This window comes from Hipposideros armiger, unplaced genomic scaffold, assembly GCF_001890085.2.
Source record: "Hipposideros armiger isolate ML-2016 unplaced genomic scaffold, ASM189008v1 scaffold_312, whole genome shotgun sequence".
NCBI classification, from domain to species: domain Eukaryota; kingdom Metazoa; phylum Chordata; class Mammalia; order Chiroptera; family Hipposideridae; genus Hipposideros; species Hipposideros armiger.
In genome coordinates this window covers 1,553,030-1,557,806 of record NW_017731662.1, presented here as the reverse complement: position 1 = coordinate 1,557,806, position 4,777 = coordinate 1,553,030, and positions in this window count along the sequence as shown.

Below are 4,777 nucleotides of genomic sequence, written 5' to 3'. Positions count from 1 at the left end.
CTCCAGGTTGAGCTGTTGTTCAGCATCTTAGCTGTAGAGGGCAGTGTCACTGGCCCTCATATGTGGGATCCGAACCGGGGCCCTCTGGCGTCCCAAACCAGTTCTTAACCATCGTGCCACTCGGCCGGCCCACTTTCTCTATGATTTTAGACAAGTCACATCACTTCTTTAAGCTTTGGTTTCCCTAATTGCAAAATTGTGATAATAATAATTAAATAATAATGCCTAGTTCACAGGGCAATTGGAAGTACTAAATGCCATAATGCTTATAAATGTGCATTGCAATCTACAGAGAACCGTATAATATTAGTAATTATTATTCACACCCAATTCTCCACATTTTCTAGGACTGGCCCAGACAATTGATAAAAAGAGAAATGGATGTTCTATGAGTAGAAGTGGAAGGAAATGAGGCTCAACTCTCATGCCTTTAATCCAGTAGCTCAATAAAGTTCAGGCCAAAGAATGAGCCCCACAGAGAGTGAGGAATCTAATTAAAAGGGAACACATGTGCTGGGCTAATTGCCATCCCGAATGATCCCTTTCTTGGATTCATCAACTGCCTACTATTTACTTACCATATTATCTCACATCACCTCAGGAGACATCCTAACATTAGTTAAAGTTATTGATTTTCATAACAGATGACCTTCATAAAAGATGGCCTAATATCACAGGGAAAGGGAAAAAAAAAAGACAGGGTAGAAAATATATGTTTCTTTTGAAAATGCACGTTTCTTCCCTGGAGGAGGCTTTTTTCTTGGGTCTCATGTTTTTTTAATATTTAACTTTTTTTTAATATTGAGTTTTGGGTGACACTTTTCTGCTATTTATTTTTTATGAGTTCTCCAACCTCTGCTGACTTTGGTAACCTACACTATTTTCCGTTGCTACCATAAATAAACGTTTTGAATTTGCAAGTTAAAGGCAGGGAGCAGCTATGCCAGCAAGAGGGGGAAACCAAGGATAAAAGGATACATGCCATCTGTAAGCAAGCTCAGGTGGCTCCTATCAAAGTGGCAGCTCTTTCTGGGGCCTGACCCACCTAATTACATTCTCTTGTCCTCCTCCACCCCCCAGCTGTCCTCAGAGCCTCCACTGACCCCACCAGCTCACTATTCTCCACAAAGATATGGGTGACTTAGGACACCTTCAATGCCAGTCCTCCAGTACATTAACCTTTTAGTGACAATCAAAATTTAGCCAAAGGAAAGAAGCCCCAGTAGTAGAATTCCAGGCTTTGCTCTTGGGGGACAGGCAGAAAATCATTCCTCCGGTAATACTCGAAGTCAGGGGTGTGAATTCTTTAAATGACTTCCTACTCCCTTGCCCCACTGCCCACTAGAAAGAAATGAGCCAGCTGGATCCGTGGACATAGGAAGTGAGCCAGAAGGGGGACTTTGAAGGAAATGCGCCAAGAGCGTGCCGGAGTGCCACTCCTTCAGAATTTTTTACATGTTTGTGGAGGCCATGCAGTTAGCTCGAAGGAGAGAGGCAACCTAGGGATTAGGAATGTACTCTGTCTCCAAAAAAGGTTCTGAGAAGGAGTGTTTTGAAGTTGGGGCATGAGGAAAATATGCTCTAATGATGAGGAGAGCCACCTTTGAGAGTTTCTTCCAGCCCCCACGTAACTTCATTTTATCACCAGATTAGAAAACAAATTATGAACAAGAAAATAAAATGTTAAGTCACTCATCCAAATCTACAAAATTAAAACCTGCACATACGAGGTCTGACAAATGAAGTTCGTGAACTCATCCTATAAAAAGTGCTACATACCTCATTGCTGAATACCACATTGTCACCTTCAAAGTATTCCCCTTGGGATGCTGTGCACCAACACCAGCACCTAGTTCACCCTTTAAAGCAATTTTGAAACTGTTTTTCTGGAATGGCTATCAGAGCTGTTGTCTTATTACCCTTGATGTCCTGAATATCATTAAAATGTCTTCCTTTCAATATTTTCTTTATCTTCAGGTAAAGAAAGAAGTCACTGGGAGTCAGATCAGGTGAGTAGGGAGGGTGTTCCAATAGTTAGTTTACTGGCTAAAAACTCCCTCAAGACAGTGCTGTGTGAGCTGGTGCACTGTCGTGATGCAACAGCCACGAATTGTTGGCAAAAAGTTCAGGTCTCTAACTTTTTCACACAGCCTTTTCAGCATTTCCAAATAGTAAACTTGGTTAACTGTTTGTTCAGTTGGTGCAAATGCATAATGAATAATTCCTCTGATATCAAAAAAGGTTAGCAACATCATTTTGACTCTTGATTTGGACTGATGGAACTTTTTTGGTCATGGAAAGTTGGCTGACTTCCATTGTGCACTTTGAAGCATTATTTCAGGGTTCTATTGGTACACTCATATTTCATCACCAGTGATAACATGGCCAAAACATCATCTTGCCTCTCCAAAAGGTCTTGGCAAACTACGACTCTCCTTTGCTTTTGTTCATCGGTGAGCTCCTTCAAGACCATTTTGGCACACGCCTTTCTCATGCCAAGGTTTTCAGTTAAGATTTTCCTAACTGTTCCTCTATCGATGTTTACTTGGTCAGCTATGCTTCTTACAGTCAGCCAATGATTTTGACGCACAATTCGACGAATTTTTGCAATGTTTTCATCAGGTCTGCTCATTACTGGCCGCCCTGACCTCTCTTCATCAGTGGCACATTCTCTCCCCTCAGAAGAACATTTAATCCACTTGTACACTGCCGTTTTCTTCATGGCATTATCCCCATAAACTTGGACTAACATGTCCTTGATTTTACTTCCCCTCTTGCCATGTTTAACAAGAAATTTAATGTTTGTTCATTGCTCTAATTAAAGCTCAGACATTCTTGCGACGGCACACAAAAACACACAACAACAATAATGAATGCCACTCAGCAAGACACCGCCACATGTCGACACAAACACAGCTGTGAGACACTGATAGACCAAGATTATGAAACCTTATTGAGCTGTTTGTACAGTACTGCCAGTGTAAGCGCACAGTGGTGACAAGTTTGCGAACATAATTGGCAGACCCCATACCCAATACTACATTTCACCAGCAAAGTAGCATATGCATTTATTTTAGTCCCTGGCACGTATGCAAACACAAGAACCTATGGAGATGTTATGAAAGGCACTGGCACTAATTGTATAAGGCAGGCAAATCAGGAAATGGATATTCCTTTATTTTTTTAAATTTTATTGGGGAACAGCCATGGTCATTGGTTATACATTGCTTCCATGCTACAATGGCACAGTTGACTCTTCTAAGGAAGGCCCATGCAGGGATCGAACCGGCAACCTTGGTGTTATCAGCACGATGCTCTAACCAACTAAGCTAACAGGTGACCCCAGGAAATACATATTCTTTTTATTTTTAAGAAATTTTATTGGGGAACAGTGTGTTTTTCCAGGACCCATCAGTTCCAAGTCAAGTACTTGTCTTGAATTTAGTTGTGGAGGGCACAGTTCCTTGGCCCATGAGGGAATTGAACTGACAACCTTGGTTTTATGAGCTTGCTCTCTAACCACCTGAGCTAACTGGCTGCTCCAGGAAATGGATATTCTTAATTGACCAAAAAAAGGGGGGATCTTGAATTAAAATGATGACTATCAGCTACCAAGAGGTCTGGCTGACCTAGTTGCCCTTTTGAGGAGTTCTACAAACATAAAGGAATGACCAAGTGCACAGGTGGTTAGAGTAGCAAGTCATACGGGGGCTAACACATCCCTGAAATGAACTGGAAATATGACATTGGCTACCTCAGGTCCCCATGCTCACTCCCAACACACTGGTGAAAGGTGCCTCTATCCTGCTGGAACCAGCTCTGTCCCCAACCAAAATAAATATTAGACAAATATTTGAAGAATATCATTTGGAGGGGGTGACAAATGATCTGCCTGCTTGAAACACTCATCTGTGTTTGGGATGCCTCTTTAAACCCAATAGTTTCTCAAACCGAGAGCGCAGAGGAAAGGCACAGCCCCAGGACTATTGATGTTGGGAAGTGGGTAGAAACTGTCTTTTCTCTTTCATCCTGTAACACCCATGCCAGTGCCTTTAGGCTGCCAGGGTCAGGAAGAGGGTGGGGTGGAATGAGGAGAAGGAGAACGAAGCTAGGCCTGTTCCCCCATCCCAGTACTGTCTAAGTATGCTTCATGGCACAGGGTAGGACAAATGGGAATACCATTTTTTGAGAACTACTTAGGTGCCAAAGACTCTGCATGTTGCCTTATACACATTATCTCTTTTGAATTCTCACAACAGTTATCATGATTCTCATATTTCATGAGGCTCAAGAGAGGTTAAGGAATTTATCCAGATTCACAAAGGGTTTTAAACCTGGGTCAGACTCCCAAGCCCCTGCTCACAGAGGACCCATCCTAGGCACCTTTTAGATTCCCTCAGTGCCATTCTGGTCTGGATCCTTGGCCACCAGCTCTGGCTCAGTTGCTTCCACAGCCCAGGAACTTGCTGCACCTGGGGCCAACCTGAGTCTTGCTTGGGAGGGTCAGGACCTCCCACTTGCTGCTGTTGGGCAGGGGTCCTGATAAAGCTACAGGTCCTGATGGGCCGGCCGAGTGGCACGATGGTTAAGAACTGGCTTGGGACGCCAGAGGGCCGTGGTTTGGATCCCACATATGAGGGCCAGTGACACTGCCTCCACAGCTAAGATGCTGAACAACAGCTCAACCTGGAGCTGGGCTGCCGTGAGTCACCGGCGACGGCATAGGCTTGCCATGGGCTACCGTGTGTAGCCAGCAGCCAGCGTGAGCGGCCAGCAG